This window comes from Bos indicus, chromosome 15 (genome assembly GCF_029378745.1).
Source record: "Bos indicus isolate NIAB-ARS_2022 breed Sahiwal x Tharparkar chromosome 15, NIAB-ARS_B.indTharparkar_mat_pri_1.0, whole genome shotgun sequence".
Classification (NCBI taxonomy): domain Eukaryota; kingdom Metazoa; phylum Chordata; class Mammalia; order Artiodactyla; family Bovidae; genus Bos; species Bos indicus.
Window position 1 is genome coordinate 48,791,915 of NC_091774.1, and position 11,406 is coordinate 48,803,320.

At 39.8% G+C, this 11,406-nt stretch overlaps 1 pseudogene; it reads left to right on the forward strand.

Annotated features, from left to right (window-relative positions):
- Positions 1-6,206: 6,206 nt before the first annotated feature.
- LOC109569399 (olfactory receptor 51I2-like) lies at positions 6,207-7,684 on the forward strand (annotated as a pseudogene).
- The last annotated feature ends 3,722 nt before the right edge of the window (positions 7,685-11,406 follow it).

Here is an 11,406-nt window from a genome sequence, read left to right on the forward strand (position 1 = left end):
TGTCATAAATGTATCTTATATTTTTATATTGCTCAGACTTTATATACTATAGAGAGTATATCCATAGATTAATAGAGTGCTAATATTGTGTCTCACCTTTAATAGGTGCATCAATAAATATTCTTTGAAAGAATGTTACTGTATAGTGATTTTGGCTCTGTTACAAGTATAACTTATAAAGAAGTTGCTGCCATAATAAGTGGATGATATGTTTTTAGTGCCAGTATTTTTCTTGCTTCTTTAAATCTGAGGGACTTGAAAGCAACAATTTGGCTCATTTAGATACATGTGAAAAGCTGTTTGGGAACTTCTGGGCTAATATTTTCCACATCACATTCTATAATTAAGATACTCAGTATCCTTCTCTTGACTTTAGAAATCTGCATCATCTGAAAGAGGAATAACAGATGATTTCTGGTGACAGTCTTTATCTATTTAGCACATTAAGTAGGAAGTTAATGGCTCTGCCTGGATTTATAACTTGCCAGCATGGAGAAAAGGCTCAGACTCTGTTCCACTTTCGCTGGTGTGGACTGTGATTACAGTGATTTGCTCACCATCATAGGGCTCTGCTCAGCCAGGTCATCAGATACATCTGAAGAGAGCTTTGGGCTTCTTTGCTGCTGCTGCTTAGTCACTCAGTCATGTCTGACTCTTTGTGACTTCATGGACTGTAGGCCAGCAGGCTCCTCTGTCCATGGGATTCTTCAGGCAAGAATACTGGAGTGGGTGGCCATTCCCTTCTCCAGGGGATGTTCTTGACCCAGGGATCAAACGCAGGTCTCCCACATTGCAGTCAGATTCTTTATCATCTGAGCTACCAGGGGAAGACCCTGGGCTTCTTTAGCCTCTTCCTATTATTTAACTTCCACTGTTCATGTAGTTTTATTGGTTTAATATTCCATTCTTTTAAAGTTATAAGATGAATTATACCTAGTCTCTTTAAGCAAGATTAGGGTCACCCATCTTTTATGAGCTGGAAGTGGGTCCAGAGTCCATCTAGTCTATGTGTCTGCTTGAGCCACTGGAAGCAAATGCCAGAATATTTACTCTATGGAGCAGAAAGAGAAGACATTTTCTCCATTGCTGCTGGTTCTTGGAGAGCCTTCAGGAACCACAAGATTGGAGGAGTATAGAGCATAGGAGGAATTAGTGTATTGGATCTGGGTCCTGTGGAGGGTTATTCGACCTTTTGCCTTTTTGAATATATAGCTACACAATTCTATACCCACTCTTCTCTGGTGTTTCCTTTTAAGGTCTCATACCTGTGTTCATACTTTTACATCTGCCATATTTTGACATCCTCTGACATTCTTCCTACTGCATTTACTTTAAAAATATCTGCCCATTCTTTGAAAATCAGGAGAGCTATTACATGCACCTAGAAATCTCATCTGATTGCCCTAGAATATTGCAGATTCCCTTCCTTTGTTCTTCTCTAAAATCTCCTTGTATCTATTATTATCGCTTTCACTGAGATATTATAAATGTTTCCTTAGAAGTCTCCCAGACCTATGAATTATTATATTGATTCATCTATAAATTCCCAGGAATAAATTTGTGTCTAGTACTAAGCAAATAACTTGATTTATAGTTACTTTTGTTAACATATATCTACTGTAGACCTGTAGGGTAGGGATTGTGACCTTGTCATAAATAAAAATGAAGTATCTTTTTTTTTTTTATTTGAGAAAATTAAAAAAAAAAAGACCAATGAAAAATGAACAATAGAGAATTCACATAAATCCATGCCTGTTGATTAGGGCTTGGGTGGTTCCTGACCTTTTCCCATGACAATCAGTGTGACTATGAGAAAATCTAGGGGTATATTAGGTGATGCGCTAAGTCCTTTGATCTGACTTATGTATGAGTGGGATTGTTGAGAAGCTATTGCATTTTCCCACCTGTTTAGTTTCAGATCAATATTAGGTATATGAGAGGTTCTTTCTAATCCCAACCCTTTATACCCTCCCTGATCTGGTTCAAGTATGCATCTCTTGCTACTAATTACTATTCCTTCTAGGTATATCTGCCAGTATCTTCCTAGAACTGGGCTATTTAAGCTATTCAATAACTTATTGTTTGGTATACTTAGGTTAATACCCACTCTCAGTGGTTTTACTTTCAGGACATAATGTTTGAGTTTCTTTTTATATTATATTTTATTTTTAAACTTTTTATTTTGTGTTGGGCTATAGCCAATTAACAAACAATGTTGTGATACTTTCAGGTAGACAGCAAAGGGACTCAGCCATACATATACATGCATCCATTCTCCCCCAAACTCCCCTCCCATCCAGCCTGCTGCATAACATTGACCAGAGTTCCCTGTACTATACAATAGGCCCTTGTTGGTTATCCATTTTAAATAGAGCAGTGTGTACAGGCCCATCACAAACTCCCTAATTATCCCTTTCATCCTGGCAACCGTAAGTTTGTTCTCTAAGTCTGTCTCTATTTTGTAAGTTCATGTTGTATCACTTTGTAGATTCCACATGCAAGGAATATCATATGATTTTTCTCCTTTTCTGTCTGACATACTTCACTCAGTATGACACACTCTAGGTCAATCCATGTTGCTGCAAATGGCATTAGCTTGTTCTTTTTTATGGCTGAGTAATATTCCATTGTATATATGTACCACATCTTCTTTAAAATGTTTAGGGTTTAAATAACCAATTGTTGTTCAGTCACCTAGCCATGTCTGACTCTGACCCCCATGGACTGTAGCACACCAGGGTATCTTTTTCCCTTACCATCTTCTGAAGTTTGCTTAAGTTCATGTCCATTGCATTGGTGATGCCATCCAGACATCTCATCCTCTGATATCCTCTTCTTCTGCCCTCAGTCTTTCCCAGCATCAGGGACTTTTCCAGTGAGTCAGCTGTTTGGATCAGGTGACCAAAATACTGGAGCTTCAGTATTTTGGTCACCATCTATTAAGTGTTATATGGCAGCCAATAGGTTAAATATTTTTGCCTATTTTCTGTTGCTTAGTCATCCTGATCAGTCTGTGACTAAAGTATAATTAGAACCTATTTTACAGGTGAAGAAATGAGGCTGCATGTATGTTGGAAACTTTCTCAAGGTAAGTGGACTGAAGCTCAGGTACAGTGAGCTCAAAACCTTATCAGTTAATCCTCATTACCTATGTTGTCACCCTAGTAGGTGTTCAATAAATATTTGTGAAGAAGGCAGCTGTATACATTAACACTTTCTTAATCGAGCCAAATACTTTTTATAATTTGACCTGTAATTATGCAATGTGTCTGGTCAGCCACAGTAAACCAGTGCTTCTTATCATGCTTGGGGTCAATTTCAAGGATAATCCAGGAGAGAATTTCACAAGATATAATAAATCCAAATGGCTGACTTACATGGGTTTTAAGCACTTTTTGTAGGATATAGCATTTCTTGTATGTATTGATCATAGTTGTAAAGTGGAAAAGCCATAAACTAACCTAGAAGACCTAGTTTTACATGTTCTGCCACTAACAAACTGTATAAAATTGAGATGCCTCTTTTCCTTTCTAGGCTCTAATGATCTCTTTTATAAAATGAGCAACTAGATACAATATCCTCGCATGTCATTTCCAGTTCTGATCATTCCTATTCCCACATACCCATGTAAGCAACAAACTATTAAGTCAGAGAGGAAAGAACACTGCAGATGCTCCATATTCCCAGCAGTCCACGAGCTCCTGAGCTGATAAATACTCAAGGGACTTCCTGGATGCAGCCTTATATTGCTCAGCCCAGGGAGTTGGCAGAGGAGGCAGGCGTTATGGGCAGGGCCTCCACAACTGCTCTTGCTTCCTCTGCACCCTCCATGAGCTCTCTCAGGTAGGTAAGGTGGAGTGTCAGACACTCCAGACTCAGGCACTAAGGGACTCTGACTCAGCTTAGAAATCCTGAGTGCTATGACAATCTGAAGACAGAAAGGCGGTCCCTATAAGAGTCAGGTGTTTTTTTTGTTTTTTTTTTTTTTAATTTTTCTGCATATTTTCACTTTCCTGGTTCTATATTTTCTCCTTAGTCCTCTGGTTCTCTGAAATCTTCCCATGCTTTTAGATTCAGATATTCATTTCTCTGCAGGGATACTACAATGGGCTGTAGTTTGGAGGTAGATGTTCTGCAATAAATAAGCACTCTTATTCATTTCTCAAAACAAACTGGTATGGCGGTGGGGAAGGGGATGGTCTATACAAAGACACTGGCTGCTTTGGAAGCCACTTGGCAAGACTCTATTTAGTGCTTAAAAAATTATCCAAATCAGGGATATTGCATATTGCATACAGAAATGTTTAGGAAGAGCTTGCATATAGGAAAAACAAAGAGATTTTAAGAATGCAGAATGGAGGGAAAAATGCACCCTGAGAAAAAAGGATAGAGGAGTCCTAATACAGGTAGAGAGACAAAGCCAGATGAAAGCCTGGAGGTGTGGATTTAGAGCAGGTTTAGAACTCAGAGTTGCAAAGTATTTGATCCTAAGGGTTTTCACAGTAGTTTACTTTTGGATTTTCACTACCCCATTAGCAAAGTTCCTTAGCCTCTCCAATTTACAAAGAGAATCAAAATCCTGTGGGATCAGTGACTTACTGAGTGCATCTCCTGTGTTTGGCCTTGCACTGAGCACAGCAGGGACTGAAGCAATGAATAAGTGTCAGTGTTGATCTCTTGAAGCTGGTGAGTCAGAAGGGGAGATAAGTTTCATAATTCAACAGGAACTATCATAACTCCATAACAGGAAGCTCTAATGCAGAACAGGCAGAGAAATAGGCACAAAAGCGATGCAAATCTACAGCTTCTGAGAGTGGTGAGGAGAGGAGAGCAGTTATCTCCATTACAATGACTGGTCAGATTTTAACAGAAGAGGAGGGCATAGTTGATCCTTGGCCACAGATGATGGGTTAAATAGATATGTTCAGACATTCTGGGAAACTCTGGAAGCTGGGGAGCTGTAGTTAATGTTTGAATAATAGCAAAGAATATTGCTATTATTAATATGGATAACCAGTCTGGGTGTTTGAGGTACAAGTAGGAAGTTCTGAGAATTGCGACCAAAAATATTGATATAGTACTGGACTACAGAGTACCTTTAACTCTAGACTTGTGAGTTTGGTTTTGACACTTTGGTAGTGAAGGGGCATTCAAACTTTCTTATCAGAATGGTCCCATTTGCAGAGCTACCCTTTGAAAATATTAGACCTATTCCAGATTAGAGAATGATATAGAGGAAAGAGATTCATTAAGAGGGCATTATTATGGGCATACGAATGTGATGTCTTCGATACAAAGTATAAGAATGTAAGTGGAAGGAAATGCAGAAAAGTGCTGGCAGATGGACTTAGGGTTCAGTATTTTCATTGACTGTGGTCTAATTTAATGTAGTAGGTAAAGGAAAGACAGAAACAATATAATGTTTGGATTTCTGAGTCTTAGTCTCAGGCACAATTACAGTATTATTCAAAGAAATGGAGAACACAGATAAGAACCAGTTCCATGATATATAGAACTGATTATTAATGCTGTGGTTTTCAGTAGCTAGATACAATTCAGTTGGAAGGAAATTATTAAGAAAAGACTTCCAGTATACTAAGTTATTCAGGCAGAAACTTAATGCCATAGGATAAATGGATAGAAGGATGAAAAGATAAAGTGGGGGCATCTAATGCATCCTGATGAAAGTGTGGAAGGTTAGTGCTGTGGACAGTTATCTTTCTATTCATCTACCTTCTAACTAGAGGGATGGAAGGAAAAACTGGGAGACTAAATATGAGTGAAAGAGCTGGGGAGTCATGATAAGCAGCATATTCAGTAGAGTGAGAGAGTGGAAATAGAAAAAGTTTACAGCTTGGTAAGTAATTGGAATGTTCAGAACAGTCCAGGAAGTAGTCATCATGAGAATGATGTCTTAGGTCTTGCGCAAAGTGATGCCTGTTGATTGATAACAAGTTCATAGCTTTGAATGTGAAGAAGAGCATGGTGGGGATAGGCACAGGTACAGAGGAAGGTAATGTGACCTGTTGAGCCAGCTGGATAACCTGAAAACACTTAGACAATTCCAGAAACCACAGAGAGCAAGAAGGGCAAGGAGTGATGTGGTAAACAAAATTGAGTAAGCTCTAAAGTAAGGGTCTGGATGGCATAAGAGAGACTTAAAATAGATCATCAATAAACTGTACGTCTGTCTTCTCTACAGGTGGTGGTCCTACAGTACAAGTCTTACAGTACAAGTCCCTCCAGCATGGGAGGTATCCTCTACAACAGCTCAGAGTTGCCAACGTTCACCCTGACAGGGCTCCCAGGGCTGGAGAACTCCCAACACTGGATGTTCTTGCTCCTCGGTACCCTCTACATTGTCTCCATTGTGGGCAATGCCCTTATCCTTTTCATTGTCAAGGAGGAGCAGAGTTTGCATCAGCCTATGTACTACTTCCTATCCCTGCTCTCAGTTAATGATCTAGGTGTGTCTTTCTCCACACTGCCCACCGTGCTAGCCACATTTTGCTTCCACTTAAGGAAGATCAGCTTTGATTCTTGCATGGCTCAAATGTTCTTTATCCACTTCTTCTCTTTCATGGAGTCTGGGGTCCTGCTGGTTATGAGTTTTGACCGCTATGTGGCCATCTGTAACCCTCTGCGCTACACCACCATGCTCACAGATTCCCGTGTTGTATGCATGGGCTTGTGGGTAATTACCCGCAGTTTTTGCATGGTTTTCCCACTGCCTTTCCTTCTGAAGAGGTTGTCTTTCTGCAAGGCCAATATACTGTCCCATGCCTACTGCCTTCATCCAGATCTCATCCACCTTCCCTGTGGTGACATCACCGTCAACAATATTTTCGGTCTCTTCATTGTCATGTCTACCTTTGGCCTGGACTCTGCACTCATTCTCTTCTCATACGTGCTCATCCTGCATTCTGTACTTGCCATTGCATCTCGGGAGGAAAGGTTAAAGACATTCAACACGTGTGTGTCACATCTGTGTGCTGTGCTCATATTCTATGTTCCCATGGTGGTGTGTCCATGACTGCCCGCTATGGGAGGCATGCCCCCCTACTTGTGCACACAGTCATGTCCCTCATTTACCTCTTTGTGCCTCCCATGCTCAACCCTGTCATCTATTCCATCAAAACCAAAGAGATTAGAAGGAGGCTTGTTCGAATGCTAGTGGGAACCAAGTTTTAAGCCAGAAACATGGAAAGTCCAAACCTCAAAGGATATTTACTATTACTCCATAAATTGGAGTTTCCATAACCTGTTTTAACAATTTCTTAAACTTCCTTTTCGTATTTCTGCCACCAGATATATGATGACCTTGTACTAGTTAAGATCTGCCAAAAGGTTTTGGCGAGGTACACTGGGTTGTAATTTAGAAAAATAATTGTTCAATTTTCTTTTTTAATCCCAAAATGCACATCTTGAAAATTAGTCCTTCATTTTATCACAATGCATTTCTATTGTCCATGGTTAAAGTGAATCATCACAGAAAAAATGACTAATTACAATGGGACCATTGTTATAATGGTTAGTGAGTCTTTCCCCCCAAGTCTATGTTGAAGGTAGTTCTATTTTTAATTCTTTGTAGACTCTTCATACTGCTTTCCATAGCAGTTGCATTATTTTGCATTTCCAACAACATTGTGCAATGGTCCTCATCAACACCTCTTATCTTCTGTTGTTGTTTTTAATAGCCCTTGTGCTTTCATAGGGGATTCCCTGGTGGCTCTGCAGTAAGAATCCGCCTGTAATGCAGGAACAGCAAGAGATGTTGGTTCAGTTCCTGGGTGGGGAAAATCCCCTGGAGGGGGAAATGGCAACCCACTCCAGTATTCTTGCCTGGAGAATCCCATGGACCAAAGAGCCTGGTGGGCTACAGTTCATAGGGCTGCAAAGAATCAGACACGACTGAAGTAACTGAGCACAGATGCAGACATACAGGCATATGTTTTAAATATGCATTTTCCTGATGATCAGTGACACTGAGCATTTTCTTTCCTATACTTGTTGCCTTTTGTATATTTTCTTTGGAGAAATTTCCATTCAACTCCTCAGTGCATAGTAAAATGTGATTACCAGGTATGTTTCTGTTTTTGTTTTTTCTACTGTAGGAGTTCATTACATGTTTGGGAGGTGAACCCCTCATCAGATGCTTACTTAGAAGTAAAACTGAATGAATGGACACATTCATGAATGCCTTGGTGGAAAGATATTGAAAGTGCAATTCCTCCCCTCCCGCCCAGTAAATTTGACTTAATTCTGAATAATCTGGGTACTACAACATGATTTAAACATTAATTTAGAACTCTTGTAAAATAGAGATCACACCCCCTGCCACCAACATTTCTAAAAAAAAAAAAGAAGAAATGAGACAGAATTAGAGTAGATTTCCCAAATGGGCTTTCCTTGTGGTTCAGCTGGTAAAGAATCTGCCTTTTCAATCCCTGTGTTGGGAGGATCCCCTGGAAAACGGAAAGGCTACCCACTCCAGTATTCTGCCATGGAGAATTCCATGGACTATATAGTCCATGGGGTCGCAAAGAGTCAGACACGACTGAAGTGACTTTCATTTTCACCTCTCAAATGTTAAAATATGAAGAAAAAAAAATTACTAATCAAAAAGGGAGATCTGGCTGCAACAATAGTTTCTAGGATAAGATAGCTTAGAAGAATGTATAAACCACTGTAAAGTCATATTTTAAATAAAACATTTTATGAAAAGTTTTTATACCATACTCTCAAGATATTTTGTTGGTAAACATTCTAAGATATAATATTGTTAAACATTCATATATTTCCATAGAAAAAGTATTTGGAACATGTAAAAAATATTAATAGTTGTTTCTGGTTAGTGAGCATTGAGATTTATTACTTATTTATCTGTGTTTTCTACTTTGCTAAAGAATGTACACAAGTTTTGGTAAAATCAGAGTGAGAGTGAGGGGGTGGGGAGAGAGAGAAAGAGAGGGAAGGAGGCAAATAAAAATAACCTGAGAGTTATAGAAGGTGAGCCTCATAAGGGAGAAGTCTGAGTGTTGGTGCCCGTGCTGACATCCTACCAAAGTGCTTTCCACATGGCCCTCTCAAGTGATAAATGGTTCTATCCTGGGAGAGCTATTCCCTTTCGGATGTGACTATGGGCTGTGATGGGCCCATGTCTCTGTCTATGGGGCCTGATTCTGGGCCCCAAGAGACTCATTTTCCCTGGTGCATAGTGGAAACACCTCAAACTTTTGCTCCATTTATCCAAATTCACCAGAAACCTACTCTGCAGTCAAAGGATAATATAGGATAATTAGTTTAAAACAAAATAACAGTATTTCTATTTGTTGCAGGTCCAATTGTCAGGCAAAGGGTCTCTTTATTCAACTGGATTAACTACACCAGTCATTTAAAGTAGTCTAAGCACAGCAAGGACCATGCTCATTTTACCAGCTGCAAAGTATACTAAGGATAACATTTCTTGGTAGCTTATTATGTGACAGTCAAGGTTCAAAGGTTATTTTATTATATGTTTTATTATTAACACTCATTATGTCTTATCCTCAAGCCTATGAAGTAGCTAAATTATTATTCTTGCGTTAGAGGTGAAGATGCTAAGATGCACAGTACAGATTAATTGACCAGGATCACATAGCTAGTCAGTGAAGGACAGGAGGTGAACTCAGACATTTTGATTCCCAAATCCAAGTTGGTGTGATTTCAATCAGTGGTGCTGCTTTGAAAAATGTTGCAATTCTTATCCTTTATGTGTATTGCTTTCTCTGGTTAAACATATGTAACATCGATGGTCTTAGTTTCACTGGAGACCTGGGAGATACCAAGTGACAAAGAAGTCACGTCTACTCATTCAGTGGTTGTTTATTGAGCATCCTTGGTGTGCCAGTCCCATGGTAAGCTAAGAAAGAATCCATGGAGAAGGAAACAGAGGCACTTACCATCTGAACTCACAGTATGGACATACAACATAAGGGTTCAGAGCACCTATGTTCAAATGTTAGTCCTGCCACTTATATATTTTGTGACTTTGAAAATTTTACTTAATTCACTGTGCCTCAGTTTCCTTATGTGCAAAATATAGATAATAATAATATCTGCCTAAGACACAGATAGGACACAGCATTTCTTGTGGGTATTGGTCATAGTTATAGAGTGGAAAGGCCATAAACTAACTTAGAAGATGTAGGTTTAAATATTCTGCCACTAAAAAGCTGTATAAAATTGCAGTAACTCTTTTTCTTTCTAAGTTTTAAGGACATCTTCTATAAAATGAGGGACTAGATACAATATTCTTACATGTCACTTCCAGTTCTGATCATTCTGTTTCTAAATATCCCTTTGAGCAATGAACTACCAAGTCAGTGAGGGAGGGGCACAGCAGACGCTCCATATTCTCAGCAGTCCATGATCTCCTGGGCTGATAAATACTCAAGGGAATTCATGGATACAGCCTTATATTGCTCAAGCCAGGGAGTTGGCAGAGGAGGTGGGGGGTATGGGCAGGGCCCCAATTGCCCTTCCTTCCCTGCAACCTCCATGCACAGAGATCTTTCAGGTAGGTAAAGTGAAGTGTCAGACACTCCAGACTCAGGCTCTGAGACACTTTGACTAGCTTAGAAATTCTGATTGTTATAATATGACAATATGAAGACAGAAAGGCTGTTTTTACAGGAGCCAGATTTTTAAATTTCTTTTCTGCGTATTTTCACTTTAAAGAATCACTTTATGGTTCTCTATTTTCCATTTGTTATTCTTGTTCTCTGAAATCTTGCCATGATTTCCATTTCATATATTCCTTTCTCTGCAGGGATTCTCCCTTATTAGGCTGTAGTTTGGATGTAGATGTCTTCTAAGAATAAGCACCGCCTCACTCCCTCACTCATTTCTTAGAATAAATGAATGGGGTGGATGGTTATAAAAAGACTGATTGCTTTGGAAGACACTTGGCAAGACCCTAAGTAGTGCTAAAAAAACCCCCCTCCAAATCAAGGGTATCTGCATATTGTATACAGGGACAATCAGAAATGTTTAGGAAGAGCCGAAGAATTGATGCTTTTGAACTGTGGTGTTGGAGAAGACTCTTGAGAGTCCCTTGGACTGCAAGGAGATCCAACCAGTCCATTCTAAAGGAGACCAGTCCTAGGATTTCTTTGGAATGAATGATGCTAAAGCTGAAACTCCAGTACTCTGGCCACCTCATGTGAAGAGTTGACTCATTGGAAAAGACTGTGATGCTGGGAGGGACTGGGGGCAGGAGGAGAAGGGGACGACAGAGGATGAGATGGCTGGATGGCATCACTGACTCGATGGACATGAGTCTGGGTGAACTCCGGGAGTTGGTGATGGACAGAGAGGCCTGGCGTGCTGCGATTCATGGGGTTGCAAAGAGTCGGACACGACTGA